Raw genomic sequence first — 20,590 nt, forward strand, 5'->3', positions numbered from 1 at the left:
CTTGACTCCCGGAAGTGAGCTCTGCCCTGCAAGTCTTGACTCCCGGAAGTGAGCTCTGCCCCGCAAGCCTTGACTCCCGGAAGTGAGCTCTTTCCCTCTAGCTTGGCTGACGAGATTGGGCCGACGGTGTCTCCCGTTGCAGGTGGGAATGCTGGGGAGGGGGCGGGGCGAAACAGCCGCCCCTGTGCATGCTGGGAGCTGTAGTTCCCAATGGCTCCAGAGACAGGAGGACGGATTGAGCCTTCGAAAGCCCTGGAATGCATTTATTCAAACGGTGACGATGACCATTGGCAAAGACCAAAGTTTCTTGAGCTTTTACATAAACAGGCCAACACTTCACCTTTTTTTAAACAAATTGAGCTATAGGAAGTGGAGTTAGTCAAAAAAAGGATTCTTCTGTCTTTGGGATCTTTTAAATATTTCCAGAAAATGTCTTTTAATAGAAAAGACTCATTCAGTTGAGGAGGGGTGTCAAAGTCCCTCCTGGAGGGCCAGGATTTCCCCAATGAATATGCATGAGATCTATGAAACATAAGAATTGCCGCTGCTGGGTCAGTCCGGGGTCGCGGTGGCCCCTAGGTCAAAGACCACTGCCCTAACTGCGTACGTTCTGGTTCAGCAGGAACTTGAATCCCTGAATGCAAATAGATCGCATGCAAATCCTGAAAACCCCACTGGATTGCAGCCCTCGAGGAGGGACTTTGACGCCCCTGACCTAAGCACGCTACCGGGCAGGGCTCTGGGATTCTGGCCCAGAAATATCTAAGAAAAAGGATCATTTAAATAAAATTAATTGATGGAGCATGCATGGTTGAGCAGACTGGATGGACCATTCGGCTCTTTATCTGCCGTCATTTACTATGTGTACAGGGAATAGGATAAAGGGATCTTATTTCTCAATCATATAGTTAAATATCCTTTATCCTATCATCACAATAGGAAAAGAAAATGATGGGGCAAGACCAAAAGAAACCTGGAAACAACTGAGATTGTACTCTTTAAATCTAGCCACAGCGTAGATACTTAACCTTGATGAGATCATATCTTATTCCTTTACAGATTAAGCAAGTGGAACACTGCGACCTCTCTGCTATGCTGGAGGGGTTGTAACCTGAAAGGTGGAACAGTCCTAAAATTCAAGGATATTGGGTGAAATTTGGAGCTCTACTCATGACATTTCTGAGGTACATAGTCTCCTTCAATATGTTTTTGTTTTGGGAAAAGAATACATAGAACATCTTTCAAAGAAACAAATTGAAACATATTTGCCTTCTTTTGTATTCTTGTTAAACACTGAAAAGACAGTGCTATTCCCACACATATAGGGCTCCTTTTACGAAGGTGCGTTAGGGCCTTAACTCGCAGAATAGCTCATGCTAAATTGCCTGCACGCTAGCCACTACTGCCTTCTTTTAAGCAGGTGATAGATTTTCGGCTGGCACGTGCTAAAACCGGTAGCGCACCTTCGTAAAAAGAGCCCATAGAGAATGGTTAAATAAAGTATCAGAGGTATATAAAATGGAAAATGTGACATATACACTGTAGTTAGTGTTTAAAAGAGGTTTGGACAAGTTTCTAGAGAAAAAGTCCATAGTCTGCTATTGAGACAGTCATAGGGGAAGTCACTGCTTGCCCTGGATCGGTAGCATAGAATGTTGCTACTTTTTAATAATAATAATAATTTATTCTTATATACCGCCATACCCCGAATGGTTCTAGGCGGTTCACAGCAGATAAGGCTGAACATCCAGCGAATATACAGTTCAAAAAGATGCATCAGTTTCTAGAATGTACACAATACATGTTATATTTAAAAAGCAATTAGGAAGCTTAGGTTACAAATTTGTCAAATAATTGTGTCTGAATTGGCTACCGTGAAGACGGGATACTGGGCTGGATGGACAATTGGTCTGACCCAGTAGGGCTATTCTTCTATTTCATCCTAATTGTCATTATTGGTTTTTCTCATTGCCTCGAACTACTATGGCTTTGGCGGTATATAAAAATAAAATTATTATTATTATGATTACATATTATATATTGGCCAATTAAACTTGATTGTTGTATGTGAACCTGCTCTCCCATCAAGAAATTTGGGAGAGAAGAAATCTTTGCTTTCATGGGTTTTAAAAGCAGATTTTCTCTGTATTGCATTAGAAAATAAGAGAGTTCGGAATGTCATCTGGCCAAACCGCAGTTTTGCAGTATTAATGTAACAAATCCTTAAATGTTACATGGCTGAACAAGCAGAGGCGGAGGTGGACAGTACTTCATGCTAATTGTTCCCTGAGGGCAGACACACAGACAGATGGGAGAAATTGTATACATTTTAGGGAATTAATTCATGGAAGGGAATAAAGCTAGATCCGAATAAGGGAACTGGAAACCTACTCCCCATGAGTTCAGGGAAGAGAGAAATGTGGGGCTTTCACATTGGTTCAGAATATAGAGTTAAATCTGCATTTTATATTCACTACCAGTAAGCAGTATATTTCATGCTGAGCAATCACAGATGGTTCCAGCTGAGATGGGAATAGCTCTCTAGAGGGGAAACCCTGTTACTGGTGGCTACAGAGCTCTTATGAGAACTGGTAAGTCTGAGCACCAGCAGGTGTATATCCCTAGAGGTTTTCTTAAAGAAAGGAAAAGCAGTCCTTGGGAACAGCTCGGGGCAAAAGAAAAAGACCTGCTGAGGCAGTGCTTTATTGGGGACCCTGTTACTAGTAGTTGCAGAGCCCTGAGGAGGGTTGATAAATCTGAATCCCAGCAGGGAAACACCAGAGAAGAGCTCTTGGGGAGTCCTCGGAGCCCTTCTGTAGATGCAGGCCCATTCGGAAGCTCAGCTGTCACCTGCCCAAGAGAATTCCAGAGGAGGGGTGACATCTGGGGGACCCACAAGAAGAGGGGGAGTTAGGCGTATAGCGACATCCACTGAGGAGGTGGCAGGAGCTTACAGGTACTATCCTGAACAAAAGCTTGGAAAAGACTATTTGTATATATATATACATAGTAGCATAGTAAATGACGGCAGATAAAGACCCGAACGGTTCATCCAGTCTGCTCATTAAAAATACATGATTAAATAAAGTCTCTTTGGGCCATAGACTAAAGTCCACCTGGTATTGTCCATCTGCTGAAGTTGCTATCTAAGCTCACTCCAGTCTATCCAACCATCTTTAGAGCTACAAAGACCAAAAAAAAACAAATTCCTCACCACAGAGCAGAGGTAGTGGTGTGAAAAGTCTACAAGCCAAGATGACTCAAGATTTATGGAAAACCAATCTTTTGGAAACATGTACATGAAAATTGGAAAATGCCATCTCTGCTCTTGGTTTTCTTCTCTCGTCATAAGCCTGCTTCAAAGTCCAGAGGTGAAAACTAGCCACAGATTTTACAGATGCAGAAATTTTTCTGCAAAGGCTTTGGTTTTCCATAAATCTTGAGTAATCTTTGCTTATAGACTTTCACACCACTACCTCTGCTCTGTGGTGAGGAGTTTGGGTTTGGTTTTTTGTTTTCTTTTTTGGTCTTCTCTCCTATCGGCTTTGTAGCTCTAAACGCTGACAGCGTATGTCTGAGAAAATCTAGTGTTTCATCAAGTGGGAACTTGCTCTCAGAAAGTATTACGAAACCTGAAATGTCAGAGGACCACAGGTGGCAGCTCTGTGGGTGCTCAAATGCCTCTAGCAATAAGGAAATTCCTTCACTGTGTCCAGGGAGGGGTGATGGGTTCAGTTTAACACTCCCTGTTGTCTTACAACAATGTTGGTTCCGTGCACAGGGTCCCAGATACCTGACCAATACCTTTGACATTGGAAGGGAACTGAAAGCATGTCCCAGGGAGAGTTCTCTGCCCTCACTCACTATCTACTGCTGCACTTGGAACATGATGACTGCGTCTAAGGTTGAAAAAAGTCGGGGAACTTTCTCTTTTCTGGTAGGACTGTCTTTGTGTGTCCTTCAGGGGGCGCTGCTGAGCCACACATAATTCTGGGGCAGGAAGAGCACCATCAGGTGTCTATCCACTCCACTGAGTGAGAGACCCTTTCTCCATTTTCATATAAAACCTTTAGGAATGTGCTCCAGGGTACCCTGCCACTCAGCAACCATAAAGAGCTAGTTTTGGGGGGACGAACGGACCAACTGACCTGTCTTCCCCATACTATTGATTTCTTTTCCTCCATCATAGCGCCTTTCTCTTCCAGCTATACAGCACAACTTCTACGAGTAATATGTGCACAAGGTAACTGGGCTGTGAATGCGACTGTCCTTCGCATTTTCTAACATATGTGAGTATCTTGCAACTTCGCCTGGCCTCTCTCCGTCAGTTCTAGAAAACTGGTGCCCAAATTTATGAGCAGCATGCAGATCTGTCTGCGTTACTTATAAAATAAGGTAATTGTGGATGTAACATGAAGTAATTCATCGCTAATTGGCCTTAGCAACCGATTATTGGCTATAATTGGATTTAGACAGGCAGAAGAGCCCCTCGCCTTGAGATACAAACGAAAAAGGCAAGGGGGATGTCTTGTTGTTTCGTCTATAATTGGAATTGGCATGCACTCAAAGGAGGCCATGGATATGTCGGACAGTATAGCGCATGAATACTGTCATGAATGCGTGGAAGTGGGAGGAGCATGGGCAAATTAGGGGGGGGTGTTGGGCACTTTCACCCATGAAGATGCCATGCTTCTGATCAAATGAGCTTTGAGAGAAATAGGTGTTTACCATTGCCATGCAAATCCATCTGGCAATAGAAGCCTTAGAGGCTGGTCTGTCTCGTTAGAACAAAAAGATAGAAACATAGAAGATGACGGCAGAAAAGGGCCATAGCCCATCAAGTCTGCCCACTCTAATGACCCACCCCCCTTGATTTTACCCCCTAGAGATCCCACATGTATATCCCATTTCCTTTTAAAATCTGGCACGCTGCTGGCCTCAATTACCCGAAGTGGAAATTCATTCCAATGATCAACCACCCTTTCGGTGAAGAAGAACTTCCTGGTGTCGCCATGAAATTTCCCACCCCTGATTTTCAGCGGATGCCCTCTTGTGGCCGAGGGACCTTTAAGAAAGAAGATATCATCTTCCACCTCGATGCGGCCCGTGATATATTTAAACGTTTCAATCATGTCTTCTCTCTCTCTCTACGTTCCTCGAGTGAGTATGGCTGCAATCTGTTCAGCCTTTTCTCATACGGGAGATCTTTGAGCCCCGAGACCATTCTGGTGGCCATTCGTTGAACCGACTCAACTCTCAGCACATCTTTTTGGTAATGTGGTCTCCAGAATTGTACACAATACTCCAGATGAGGTCTCAACGGCATTATGACTTCAGGCTTCCGGCTGACGAAACTCCTACAGATACAACCCATCATTTGTCTTGCCTTTGATGAAGCCTTCTCCACTTGATTGGCAGTTTTCATGTCTTCGCTAATGATCACTCCTAAGTCACGTTCTGCCTTAGTCCTAGCTAAGGTCTCACCATTGAGTGTGTAAGTTCTGCATGGATTTCTGCTGCCAAGGTGCATTACCTTACATTTTTTAGCATTGAAGCTTAGCTACCAAGTCGAGGACCAATGTTCCAATAGAAGTAGGTCCTGCTTCATACTGTCGGGCAAAGTTGCATAGTTTGGCGTCATCGGCAAATAATGTGATTTTACCTTGAAGCCCCTGAGTCAGGTCTCCTACGAATATGTTGAACAGGATCGGGCCCAAGACCGAGCCCTGAGGTACTCCATTGGTCACCTCCGATGTTTTGGACAGGGTACCGTTTACCACCACTCTCTCAAGTCTACCGTTTAGCCAATCCTTGACCCATGCAGTTAATGTTTCTCCCAGTTCCATCGATTTCATCTTGCTTAATAACCGGCGGTGTGGAACGCTATCAAAAGCCTTACTGAAGTCCAAGTACACGACTTCTAGGGACTCCCCCGCATCCAGCTTTCTTGTTACCCAGTCAAAGAAGCTAATTAGATTGGATTGGCAGGACCTTCCCCTGGTAAATCCATGCTGGCGGGGATCCCGTAGATTCTCCTCATCCAGGATCATATCTAATTTATACTTGATTAGTGTTTCCATGAGTTTACTCACTATGGATGTGAGACTCACCGGTCTGTAATTCGCAGCCTCTGTCCTGCAGCCCTTTTTGTGGAGTGGGATGACATTAGCTGTTTTCCAGTCCAAGGGACTCTTCCCATACTCAGGGAAAGATTGAAGAGCATGGATAACGGCTCTGCCAGGACATCACACAACTCTCTGAGCACCCTGGGGTGTAGATGGTCAGAAAGTCAAGAATCATTGGTCCTTTCCAGCCTCTGTAATATCTTATCTCGTTTAGTTGAACCCGTAGGAAGAAAAGTAGGCAAACGAATCTCTTGGTTGACGTGAAAGCCTGACACAACCTTCGGTAGAAAGGAGGGTTCCGTACGCTGTGAAACCCCGGCCTCTGTGATCCTGAGGAAGGGCTCTCTGCAGGAAAAAGCCTGCCATTCCAAGATCCGTCTCGCTGAGACTGTGAGATCCAGGAGAGACGCCTGTTGGAGAGATGATATTAAGATTTCAGGACGGAAAAGATGCGTTGGCCGTCACTGCCATACCTCTCTATGTGCATGTATGGTGAAACGGTATGAAGAGCGCTCCAGTCCTTTCCTCTGTTCAGTTCTAGACGTCAAACAGATAAGTTTTTTTTGTAGCTTTCATGGGGACTAATACTATGCCAGGGTTCACCTGGCGGGGCCTCCGCATATGCGGACTTGATGGACCTAGGATCTGTTCCGGAGATGGCACTTCTTATGTTCTTATTTATTCCATTTTCTCCCAGGGAAGCTCAGAACAATTGACATGATTTTATTCAGGTATTCAAGCATTTTTCCCTGTCTGTCCCGGCAGGCTCACAATCTATCTAATGTACCTGGAGCAATGGGGTTTGAACCCAGAACCTCAGGGTGCTGAGGCTGTAGCTTTAACCACTGCGCTATGAAAACCAATATTTTGGAAATTGAAAGAAAGTGATTCAATTGTTGAGACTTGACAGAGTTTTTCTAACCAAGGATTCCACATTGGGTTGAACTAGGTTGATCTGTGGGATATTAGCTAGTCTATATCCCTAACGACACTGAAGCATTTTCTCCATTTTTTAGTCTGACTAGGATGATTGAACTTATCTGATGTTCTGTCCATCTCATGGTGTGCTTTATCTTTGGATGGTTTTTAGGAAGTGATTATTATTTTCCATTCAATTTGTATAAATTGATTGTTACCAGTGGGTAATGTTATGAGCACTTATTATGGTGTCACAAGCTCTGTACCAGCTGCACACACTGGACTGGTACAGAAAGTCCAACACGCAGTGTCATAAATAGGCAGCAGTCAAATTGTACCCAAACACCCAGCTGAACAAGTCCAAATCTGTTACACAACCTATGTAAATGTGACCCTGTGTCTGGACTGCCTCTGCTTCGGTGATTCAGCTGTCTCTGGGATCCTGTCCAAACCTCTGGCTGTGGCTGTCTCGTTTTGCTGGGCGTTTGTTTATTCCCTCAGAGGAATGTGCTGTAGGAGGGTCTCACCTGGAGTTCGTTGTCAGCCTGTACACTGATCCACCTATTCCCAGGTCACCTACACAGATCAATGTCACTCTGTAGACTGAAGCATCTGTCCCCATGCTTCTTGTCAGCCATAAGGAGTAACCTGATGGTTAGAACAGGGACCTGAGAATCGGTGCTAGCAGGGTTCAAATCCCACTGTGCCTTCTTGAGATCGTGCAATCCTCAGTGGGTTATAGGCAGCATAGAGTTATCCCATTGTTATCAAATTCTACATTCTGTCATAAATAGCAGCTGACCATTAACTTTATCTTTGTTTCGGGTGACTTCTTTTATTAGTCTGAGTCTCTTTGGACCCCTGGTAGGGATTTCTTCAAAAAACATATTTTTAGACTTTTACAAAACTGTGGTAACAGTGAAAAAAGCGTGAGTTTCACTAACCTCCTACCTATTTCTGCGCAAAAGTTCTGAAATGGTGCTACGTACGTATATAATTGCTAAATTACCTTGTAGGGGCTTTAGCAGACTCAGACCCTATAGAATGACAATATCAATAGTAGCTTATAGTACACTGAACGTATACATTTATGCAGCTTGCATACCTCAAAAGAACATGGTTTAAAAACCATTTGGATCATTTCCTAAAAGAGAAGTCCATAGGCCATTCTTGGGCAAATCCACTGTTTGATAAGCAGCATCGAATCTGTTTTGCTACTTGGGATCTGGGTTGGCCACTGTTGGAAACAGGATCCTGGGCTTGATATATCTTTGGACTGTCCCAGTATGGCAGCTCTTATGTTCTTCTGTAATGTCCATGTAGTGATTTGGCGGGGTATCCGATTAATAATCGCTAATTTGCACTTATAAGCGTAACTCTAATCTGATCTAATCTGGTTCAAAGCGACTTACAGTATAAGGAATTACAGAATGAATATGTTACATTATAGTAGTCTGAGGAGGACAGAATTATGAATAGGGTAAGAGAGAGAGAGAATGGGGGTTCTGGGATTGTACTCTCGAGGAGCGTAGGGAGAGGGGAGACATGATTGAGACATTTAAGTACATCACGGGACGGGTAGAGGTGGAAGATGATATCTTTCTTCTCAGGGGACCCTCGACCACAAGAGGACATCCGCTCAAACTCAGGGGAGGGAAGTTTCGTGGAGACGCAAGGAAGTACTTCTTCACGGAGAGAGTGATCGAGCATTGGAACGAGCTTCCAGTGCAGGTGGTCGAGGCACGCAGCATCTCAGACTTCAAGAACAAATGGGATACCTATGTGGGATCCCTACGAGGTCATGCCAAGGGATAGGGTCACTAGGACTGAATGAGCGGGTCAGTAGAGTGACAGTATAATTACAATTATTCTTTAGGGGGTCAGTAGATTTAAGAGGGTGGGTAAATAGTGTGGGCAGACTTGATGGGCTATGGCCCTTATCTGCCGTCATCTTTCTATGTTTCTATGAAGAGGGTGGGATTTAGTGATATTAGATATTTTGAGCTACTGCTATGGTGTGTATGCTTTCAAAGAAGAGTTTTTAATTTTTTTTTCAGAATTTGTTGTAGAATGTTTCCATCCTGATGTCTTAGTTAGGATTCCATATCCTCTACCTCAGACGCTGACCGTTAGGCAAGTGCTGAATTTTCTGACAGATGCAGAAACGGCAGATCCGTCTGAAAACCCACTTACGCGTCCATTTACAGAACAGCACCTAAGTGTTTCCATCTGGGTCTGCAGAGGAAACATGACCGTGGGAGAGGCACTCGCTTAAAAGACACGCAGTGAGAGAGTAGCACAGACCATGCCCAACTTGGGTGTGGATCCTGGCGCTCTGCCCCGATCCCAGAATACCCATTATAGAATACCGTTTGGGGCTGATTTTTTAGCACTGTGGGAAGGGCATGTGCGTGTCAGGGGCAGTACCCGACATCAGTGAGAAACGGGCATTTACAGCGGCTTTTACAGAATTACCCCTGATGTGCCTTTCAAACAAGTATATTTTTCATAAATAATAACATGTACTCCATCTGGGGGCTCTGGATGTACAGGAGGCAGGGGCTGGGGAGCAAGGCAGACATGGCTAGGGATGACCCCTGCTTTCCAGGTGGCCACTGTAGTTCTCTCCAGAGCTAGCAATGATATTAGCTCATCTATCTGCCCCATGCAGCTCCCGACTCCAGCTGCCGACAGCGTGAATACCAGTAAATGCTGGGAGGTGGGAAGCTGGAAAGGCTGACTCATCACTTTTCCCCCTTATGGATCCCATTGCTCTGGGCTTCTCCAGGCTGAGGCTGAGATGCAGAGACTGCCCCTGGCTGGCTTCCCCTGAGGCGCTGGCAGTGCACATCTGGATGTTCTTTGAAGTGGTGACTGTGTTTGTCTGAGACTTTTATAACTGGTTTCAAGTCTCTGTGTGAAAACAAGTGTCAGAAGGGAAGGGTGAGGATGAGAAAGGGAGAAAAAGAGAGAGAGAGAGAGAGAGATGCTATGCCAGGGCCATAGAAAGGACAGTGCAAGCCCTGAGGGAGGGCGGCACCAAAATTGCTCTTCTTGGTTGCAGCACACTAGAGACAATTCTGGTTCGGTACAGTTACAAGTGGAAAACTAGCCCAGTGTGTCATGGTGTCTCCAGCTGGGCTGATTTTGGACACCAGAACAAAGTCAAGAATAACCTTGAGGAGGAAGTGAGACCATCTCAGAGAAGAAACTCAGGAAATCACTGCTTTTGATAAGTGCCTGAGGAGAGCAGAGTGGGGCAACTAAGGAGAAAGGAGACATGGACCATTTGGGAAAAGGTATGTTGGGAAGCTAGATAGGATGGCTTCCTGATGAGAACCAGATGAGAAGGAGGAAGCATGATGGCAGCCAGATGAGAACTGAATATGGAAGGAAGAGGGCATGAAGCATTCCTGATGAGAGCTGGATGTTATAAGGGAAGGAATCCTTTTCCCAAACTGGAGATAGTGCAGAGACCCAGACAGGGACTTCCTCACAGTTACAGAAAAACATGTTTCTAGCCTGGGATCAGACACTCCTGCCCGCCATCTGCTCCTGACTCAGCTCCCAGACAGGAAGCCCTAATGTGACCTCCCTGAGCAGCAGGAGGGAGGAACCAGTGAGTGGAAGAGCTCCCATGTTCCTTGGATTTGGGACTCTAGTGCATGGGACCCTCTAACCAGCAGCAATCAAACCCTCAGCACCTCAAAATACTGGTGCCAGTGATTGAAAAGAGGGCAGAGCACCTCACTGGCAGCAGAACAGTGATTTCTGTTCTTATCACTGCACATCTCAGGCTGCTCTTGGACAAATGGTGAATGTGCCTTTCACACATTCTCACTTCTCATTAGAACGGGTTGTACTAAAAGAGCAGAAATGTAAGCAGAAAAAAACACCAGCCTGGTCACGAAGCGGTTAAAGCTGTTTCCATCTTTGCTCTAGATGTTAGGCCCTGCTAGAAAGAGAGATCCCTCCAGCACACTCACATCGAGCCTGCTCTCCTCCATGAACCCCCCATTCCCTCTTCTCTTTTTGTCCCTCCCATATCAGCACAACCAATACTTCCTCTGCTCCTTTCTGTTCCTCTCCTTCATGATCTAGGGGGAGAGTGTGGCGCAGTGGTTAAAGCTACATCCTCCCATGCTTCTCCTTGTGACCCTGGGCAAGTCACCTAATCTCCCCATTGCTCCAGGTACACTAGATAGATTATGAGCCTGCTGGGACAGATAGGGAAAAATGCTTGCGTACCTGAATAAATAGAAAAATGATCTTTTCTCCCCTTCCCTTTCTCTCTCCCTCTACCTACAATAGCCACTGACATCCTCTTGATCAACTGTCGGTCATTGACTGGGAAAGAAAGAGTAATAGAGAAGGAGGAAGAGAGAAGTTGGAGGCAGAGAAAGAAGGGGTAGAGTGGAGAAGGAGTGTTAGAGAAGGGAAAAAGCATCAGGGTAGACAGGAGGCAAAGAGAGAGAAAAGGGTGGGTATGAAAGAGGGCACAGGGGGGAGAAATTCAAGAAAGTGATGAGAGAAAGAGAGGGACAAGAAGAAAGTAAGATGAGGCGAGGGAGGGAGAAAGGGAGTGAAAGGAGAAAGAGAAAAGGCAGATAGTGATTGGAGGGAGGAGAAAAGTGCTGAAGACTCACTTTGAAGGTCTCTCACTTTGAGTCAGAAGAAGTTGCCACCACCCTTTCACTCCACACTTTGCCTTTTCGGTTGTTGGTTTTCAGTTTCACATTTAGAAAAAAACAAGTCGTTGGTGGGGGAAAGAGGTTGTTCTCTTGTGGCTTCAGAAGTCACCCTGAAAGTTTATTAAAGTGAAAGAGAGGCTAGGGTAGACCTAAGAAAGTAAGGGTAGACTTCAGACAGTGAAGGTAAGTCTCAGAAAGTGAAGTTTGGTTTCCCATAATCAAAATAGGCCTCAAAAAGTGAGGGTAGGTGTTAGAAAAAGAGAAGATGCCTCAGAATGCGAAGGGAAGTCTACCTACCATATGGCTCAAGAAAAAGAGGACAGATTGAGACCTCCAGGTTTTACTTCCTCCTTTTACTGGAACTACGCAGGATGCTGAAACCTTTCAGACCGAAGACACTCACTGCTGAAAATCCTCTAGGGAATGGGGAGAGGAGGGAGGGCAGGCTGGCTCCTGTACATTCCCTGCACGACCTCCCAGCTCTCTTTGATTCTTAGTGAAAGCACCCAATACCCATTCAGTGGTGAAGTGAGGAGGGTGCCAAGTCAGTGTGGGCGCTGGATCTGCTCACGCCATCCCTCTTCCCCCAGCCCGTACCTCTGCATTATCTTCTGATGCTCATGCCAGCCTGGTTCCCTTCTGAATCACTTCTGGGTCACAGGGCAGGAAGTGACATCAGAGGGAAATCCAACACTGGCGTAAGGAACATGCTTTCGAAGCCACTCGTGCTGGCGAAGATTTAGAGGTACATTAGGGTGGAAAGGGAGAGCACAAGGGTGGAAAAGGTGCGAGGGGTGCACAAGGGGCACCTCCCATCCATATCAATTTCTGTATAATCCTGGGGAAAGAGAGAGAGAATCATAAATGCATTTCCTGTGGACTGACAAACTATAGAGAAAGAAGAAAGAGACAAGCAAAGACTTCCCAAAGAAGGAACAGGAAAAACTCTGTAGAATCCTGGGGGAAAGAGGAGAAAAATACATTTCCTCTTCTAAGCAAAATCGGTAGAGGCACTGCATAGGGTCTGTCTTTTCATGCGCCTGGCACTGTGTAGGGATTGTGTTTTCAAGTGACTGTGTGTTTGTTAGACTGGTACTGTGCAGGATCTCTGTTTTCATGTGCCTTGTTCTGGTGTTTCGGAAAATGTGGGCGGAGGCTGGGGCAGGCTTTGGCCCAGATTCTATTCTGTTGAAAGCCAAATTACAAGGACTTTTCAGAGCTATCCACCCAGGAAGTTGTGACGGAACTGTGCTCCACCCTTCCTGGATGAGTTGTTGGTGACTCAGCCTGAGCCCAGCGCACTCTCTGACCCCTCACTCCTTCCCTCTCCTCGGGCTCCTAGTTCCTCTTTTCTTCTGAGCAGCAGGAAACATTGTCAGGGCAGCTGACTACCTTTGGCTGGCTATATCTTTAGGATGCTCTCTCATAGAAATGGAGGGGTTTGGTCTTCAGAGAGGGCAGGGCCCTGCCCAGCCTTGCACTCTAGGTAGCAAAGCATGCCTGAACAATCCCAGGTGGGTTAGTCTCTGGATTTTCCAGAATTCTAACGCACAAGTGAACTGTGACACGATTCCAGAGACTTCAGCCTTCAACATCTCAACCATGTGGGCTTCAATGACATTCCGTCTATCATACATATCTAAACGGTTTACAATAAGGTTAATAGTAAAAAAGATAGAAACTGTTCTATTAAAATTGAGGGGATTTCACAGGCGATATGTGACTAGCATGAAGCCAGGAGGTAAAGGGGGAAGGAATACATAGTTACATCGGGATAAAAAAAAAAATTTGAAAGGGAAAGGGGAAAACACAATAGGTTGGGAATTGTTTGTCTTCCTCAGATGCAATGTTCAATGTGTTGTATTAAGGGCATCTTTAAATAGGAATGTTTTACGTTTAGATTTGAATTTTACCAACGAAGATTCTAGTCTGAGGTCTAGGGGCATCGCATTCTAGAGTGAGGGGGCCATGACTGAGTAGTATCATAGACAATGTCACGGAGTATAAGGGGTGAGAAGTTTATCGATAAAAGCTGGAGTGTTAGCGAGTCTAGTTTTTAAGGTGAGAAGTATTTTGTAAGTTATACAGGACGGGGATGGGCAAGCAATGAGCATCACAGAGTAAGGGAGTTATTCCTTGGCATGTTATCACCGTCTCACCCAGGTCAGCCTGGAAGGTTGGGCAAATGATGGATTTACTCGGTCACATACAGGAAATTATAGCTCAGATAGTTCTGAGAAAAACAGCATACACTGGGAACAAAAAGCAGGCCTGGATCAGTTGACCTGGGTGAGATGGCTACACCATGCATATGTCCATATACAGTATTTTGCACACATGAGGTTAGTAGGTGATAGAGTGTCTCTGTTCTGAAAAGAGTGAAATCACCTTAAAGAACACGGATAGACTACCAAGTTGTAGAAGGTTTCTTCAGAGATGCCAAGTTCCCCAGTTCCAGGTTGATGATTTTAGGATAGTGCTGGTGTTTAACTTACATCCCAGAGCAGTGTGGGATTTGTAGTGCCTGATCCTGCCCATTGAAATCAGTACGATGGGGGTGGTTTGGAAATCCAGGACTGTCCCTGAAATCTCCAGCCTGGAAGTGGGTAACTCGGCATCTCTGTTTTCTCGGGGAAATTCCCTGCCCAGGATTTAAAGCCAGCTTGGGTCTGTGTGGCATCATGGGGTTCACGGTCTTTCCAGATCAGCTAACAATAGCTAGCTTGGCTTCTATCAGAGGTACCAGGGGGCTCAGTTCAAGAAGGGGGATTTGAGGACAATCCTGTCCTGGGATTTCCCGCAGAGACCACAAGTACCACAATGCATGTAGAAACCTGGACAGGCCATAACTCTGTCTCCTTGAACCTGCTCACTTGGCAGATCTCTTGAATGGAGTGGAGTGGAGTGGCCTAGTAGTTAGAGCAGCTTCCTCATCACCCTGTGACTCCGGGCAAGTCACTTACCACTTCATTGCCCCAATTAACTGCTTTGATTGTGTAAACCAATCAAGTCCCATCCCCTTTAGATGAAGGCTGCCAACTGGATCTAGATTGGCAGGACAGGGTTTACCCTGATTTACCCATCACATTCCTAAGACTACAAGTCCCAGCATGCAATGGGGTAAACCCAGGACTTGATCAACCCTGTTCTGCAAATCTGGAACCTTTTTATTGTTAGCACCTAAAAAAGATATATAATATATATATATATATATATTATTTTTTTTTTTTGCTTGTTTGTTTTTCTGAGTCGGGGCTCATTCTACTACAGGATGAGATGATATAGCCTGACTCTGGCACAGAGAAGTGAGAAAATGGTTAATGGGAGCCAGGGAACAGGACCAGTTAACAGAGCTGAATTAAATCTAACTGATGCCCTAAGCACAGCCTAACAATGGTGCCCCTCAGACCTACCATAAGTGAAGAGAAATATCATTATTGTATAAAACAAGACATCACATATGTTTATAATGACTAGAAAACCACTGATATTCATGTTGGATAATGAGTGTGGCAGACAGCAGTGAAAGAGTTAAGGGCCTGATAGATAGGGGGAAACAATATGTGTTGCCCCCTTCTCTTGGCACCCTGAGCGTGTGCTTATTTTGCTTAATGATTGATCCAAGGCTGCCAGTTAAGTAAAGCCAGGAACTGGTTATACTGGACTGTGCCAAGGATGTGAGCAAGGAACTGGCACAGTCGGTTAAGCAGGGTTTGGCATATTTCATCTGGGAAAATACACCATTGAATCTCTTATGGTCCAATGAGGGGTGGTACAAGCCTGCCTCCCCCGGCTCAGAGATCTTGGCTGCAGAGACAGCTGCTCACAGATGGTGAGGATTTTTCTGCCAGTGAAGTGTTTGCTCTGGGATAAAGACCAGTGGAAGATGCATTTACTGTCTCCACTGAGTTCCCCTTCTCTTGAGCTGAAATGTTACCCTGCAGGTTTTATCACATATCTGTGAATTGCCACCCTGCCTTCAGTATTCATCTTCAGTGTGTTAGAAACTTGTGCCTGAGTTCTAATCCCCAGCTCTGACACTGATTCTTTGTGTATGAGCTTGGGGGAAATCACTGCATCTTCCTGTGCCTTAGTTCTCTAATCCCTGGCTTTGCCCGTTTGCCATGCCAAGGCATTCCCTTATCCGGCACGGCCAGTTGAATTGATTTTTCTAAGCAGAAATTGTGCAGTGCTATTTACCTCAGAGGAGGCTGCCTGGCACTAGTCTTGATTAGGAAAAGAGGAGAGGAGCAGGGATTTTGGAGATTTGTATGAAATGGTCCCTGCAGCATTAGTAAAAGGAAGTATCCTCTGAGAGGTGGGCTAACCCAGAGCCTTGTGTAAAGGCAGTAGGGTTTCCTCTCTCCCTCTCGGGTCTTATTTAGAAGCTGGAATAATGTAAAAATAAACTGACAAAACCCCCCCTTGGCTTGGACTCTGAGGAGAGGGTGCAGCAGGAAATGCGGAACTGGATAGCTCTCCTAAAATGTTGTTCAACATTTTCCTGGGGGGTTTCCACCCACAGACGCTTATCGGAAATTAGCCAACACTTTCCCAAAACTGCTCCTAGCCTGAGTCTGCTGGTACAGAGCCACATCAGGGAGAGAGAAGCAGATTTTGTTTTCCTTTCTTTTCTTGATACCATTTTCTGTGTTCTTTTGGCAACTGTACAGACTGTCGGGTCAATAATATTTCTTGAATCTGAGCCTGAAAGAGAAGAAAAGAGAGAGAGAAAGGGGACTAAAGAAACAGAGGAGGGGGAGGAAGAAAAGGATAAGAAATAAAGGAAGGGATGAAAGACAGGAAGAGAATAAGAAGAAAGAAGAGATAGGAAGAGGAGTGAGGAAAAAAACAAGGAGGAAAAGAGATGAAGAGTGGAGGGTGATAGAATCAATGAGGGAGAAGGAGGGATAAAGAATGGGGAAAAAGAAACAAGGAAAAGGAGAAATTAAGAGGAAGGAAAGGAGAGAAAAAAGAGGAGGAGGAAAAGAAGTAGAAAAAGGAAAGGAGTCGAGAAGGGGAAGTGAGTGGGGGAGGAGAGAGAGAGAGAGAAAGAAGGAAGGAGCCTGTTCTTCTGCCTCTGACCCCTTCTTGACATAGTAATAAATGGATTAATGTGGAATTGTTGAAATGATGCTCTTTCAAAAGTCAGATCTTGCTTGACTAAAAGCTAACACAGTCTCCAATAAAGAATACTAGAGCCATGATTACCCTGGTAATGAAATGCCATCAGAACACAATGCTGAACAGAGCCAAAGCACAGACTGATTCTGGAGGAGTTTCAGTGTGCGCTGCTGGTGCTATTGCTTTCCCAAATGTGCTGACAAGGCAAGGGTTCCCCTCCACCCTTTGCAGCCAGAGGCAGCAGCGCATCAGTGATTACCATAATGCACAGACAGAAGTGGTGCCAGAACCGTCCAGTCTGCTCCTGCCAGACTCCTCCATCCTCATGTGGGGAGTGTGTGGCACAGTGGTTAGAGCTAAGCCTCAGCACCCTGAGGTTTGGGGTTCAAATCCCATGCTGCTGCTTGTGACCCTGGGCAAGTCTCTCAAATCACCATTGCCCCAGCGGAACAGTCAAGGACTATAAGTGGTGTATAAATAATAAGAATTACATTGGAAAATATTTACTAACCCTGCAAGGCAAAAGTGGGACAAAGAAACATTATGTAGTGAGAAGCCTTTCCTATAGGAAAGGCTCGCTGCATCATATAACAATAGTTACCCACCCAAATTCAGGCTGAAATCCTTCTAGTGCAGGCCATAAAGTCTTATGAGAGTCACTCTTCTCCGGGAGGATTGTGTTATCAGAAGATTCTGTTTGAAGCTGTAGCACACAATGTAGTTTACCTGGATGCATCAAAAACAAAAAATCCAAAATGTGGCTGTCCGATTGATTTTTGCTTAAAAAATATCTAACCTGGCACTGCTCTAGCTTCTAGTTGAAGATATTATATTATAATATGAGGCTCGTTCCCCCCACCCTAAAAAAAAGACATGGCCTAACGGGGCAGATGGATGTTTTACTCGCCAATTTGCTAGTTTTGAAACCTGTTTTCTAGACAGATATCCATGTTGTTCATCCACAGTTTGTCTGAATCCCAAAGGCTTATGACTTAGACCATTTTAGAATAAGTTTGTACATGTGGGACTAGACCTGTTTTAACAACGAATAAGGGACAAAAAGGTGCTCAAACTAATCAGATGACCCCTGGAGCAATGCTGCCTTGATAAATGCACCAAAACCCATTCAGTTTGCGGCTGTAAAACGCCCCCCTCTCCCCTCCCCCGTTCATAGTGAACGTTGGAGCATTGAGCTCTCCAGGCCATGGTAGAAACCTCTACCATTTCTTAGTAAAAAGGGAGGGGGTTATTTAGGAATTATGGGTCTGTTCAATTAATTTATTGTATATTTTACTCTGATAATATATGGAACTGTCAGTTTCTGCATAATAGAGAACTCATCTAGTATCCTTTATGCTAATTTTATATCTCACCAAATTCTCGCAAATGCAGCATATCACTACACAGAGTTATACATGTTCCATTAAATTGTATATGTAATGTAAGATAAGGCATCTCAAACCAAAGTAACCACTATGAAAAGTTCTCAGCCAAGTGACCAACTTCCTAAATTCTGAGCGTTATTTTGACCACCGTAGCTACAAAGAGCGGATTCTTATTTCCTTAAGTGCCAATTTGCAGAAACAAAATCCTCTGTTTTGACGTTGTTTCAGGTCATTGACTGAACCGTATCCACGTCATTCTCTTCTTGGCTGGCCTGAGAACTTTTCAGCGCCCCCTCGTAAACATTTATTACAACGTCTGAGTCTCTTTAAAGCCTCTAACAGGGGCTTCTTGAAAAGCCATGTTTTCAGGCATTTGCGGAGCAGTGCATATACAGTGGTTGCATGGATTTCATTGGGAAGAGAGTTCCAGACTCTTGCAATTTGGTAGTTAAATGATTTGCTATGAGGCATCTTGCATTTTATGTCTTTTAGAGTTGGGAATGACAGAATCAGGCAGTCAGAGTTATGATGATTAGCAGATTTACCTGGTAGTTTAGCTATGAATGGAATATAAGGTCTGTAACCGTAAGTCTAGGCTTTTCCTGCTCTCTCAGGTGGAAATCTGGAGTGGGATCAGCCCATTCTTAGCAGCACCACACTGTCATGCCATATGAGTAATTTTAGGACAGCGTTTGAGCACATATAGTTCCATAACAAGTAGCCAGAGAGTCACTAAGGAATAAACACAGCCTAAGGGCAGAAAGCCGTCGGGGTTCAGAAGATGCAGGACACTTCTGTCATAATCAGCTTCGCCTGATGATCTGAGTTCTAGGCATAGTGTGTGGCTTGCTGAATTAACCAGAGAACCCTTTGCACTCACAGGGAGACAGGGATTAGGGAAGTATTGAGTTTCTCTGTGAAGGTACATGCCAGGGCTGGTAACAGGCTGCCTTCAAGGCTGCAGCTCCTCCCTGCACTCCGGGGGCGGCTGGAAAACTGGTTGCAACCAGTCCTTCCACCAGGCTTCCCCTTTCCTGCCCATCTGGGCTCTCAAAACTGGTGAGTCACTCTCCAGACTTGGAGATGAACCTCTGTGACCTTTCTGGAACTTCCAAGAGGCAAAGGATACCGAGACCAAACTTCAAGTTGTCGGGGTCAGGCTAGCTTTTTCTGCACCCAGTGCATGCTGGGACTTGTAGTCCAGTTGTTCTAAGAGAGTGGGAACCTCAAGTCCCAGCCTGCAACAGTAAACCCAGGCCCAGCTGATCGTGTTAGTATTCCCCAGACGTTGGTGTACTTTTCCTGGGTGAGGGGGGAGGCCAATTCAGCATTAGCACCTGCAATATTTGGGGGGAGTTGCCATCTCCTCATGCCAACACAGGTCAGGGTTCTACAAATCTTACAGTCAGGTTTTCAGAATTTCCAAAGTGGTAAATTTGCATATATTGAAGATCTAGCGTGTGATATTTGATCTGTGTTATTCTGAAAACTCAGCCAGCTCTGGGGGCCCCCAGTGCAGGCTTGGGGAGCCCTGACTGAGAAACATCTGCAATCTAGGAAAGTGTCCTGGTCTTATGTGTTGAATCTATGGCGACATAGTTCCTGCTTTCTGAAGGAATGTTAAGTACTTCAAGTCCCAGCATGCAACTGGATGGGGAAGGAGTTTGTAGGAGCAAAAGGTAAAAGGCTTGTATCAGACTGTCAGGAGAGCATAGAGTCAGCAGGAGTGACGTTCATTCTTGTCAAGAGATGTGCAGAATGAATTATCTGGAAGACGCTGATCCCACAGAGAAACCACTCTTCAGTGCTAACCTGAATCTAGCCATTACTGACAGTATCCAGGAATACCTGAGTGTATTTTTATGAGGAGCATCACTAGGCAGGGACAGATGTGGCATAAGAACATAAGAAACGCCTTCACCGGATCAGACCCTAGGTCCATCTAGTCCGGTGACCCGCACACGCGGAGGCCAAGCTAGGTGCTCCCTGATGGAGACCTTGATTACCCGTATGTCTCAATGTGATTTGCAAGAAGGTATGAATCCAACTTGCGCTTGAATCCTAGAATGGTAGTCTCCGTCACAACCTCCTCCGGGAGAGCATTCCAAGCGTCCACCACTCGCTGTGCGAAACAGAATTTCCTGACATTTGTTCTGAGCCTGCTGCCCCTCAGTTTCAGTCCATAACCTCTTGTCCATGTCACTTTTGAGAAAGTGAATAACGATGTTTCTTAGTCTATTTTGTCGAATCCTTTTAATATTTTAAAAGTCTCTATCACATCCCCTCGCAGCCTCCTCTTTTCGCTCTCTTCTTGCCCCTGCTTTCCTCTCTTATCCTTGTTACTGCA

The sequence above is a fragment of the Geotrypetes seraphini genome, chromosome 16 (genome assembly GCF_902459505.1).
Source record: "Geotrypetes seraphini chromosome 16, aGeoSer1.1, whole genome shotgun sequence".
Classification (NCBI taxonomy): domain Eukaryota; kingdom Metazoa; phylum Chordata; class Amphibia; order Gymnophiona; family Dermophiidae; genus Geotrypetes; species Geotrypetes seraphini.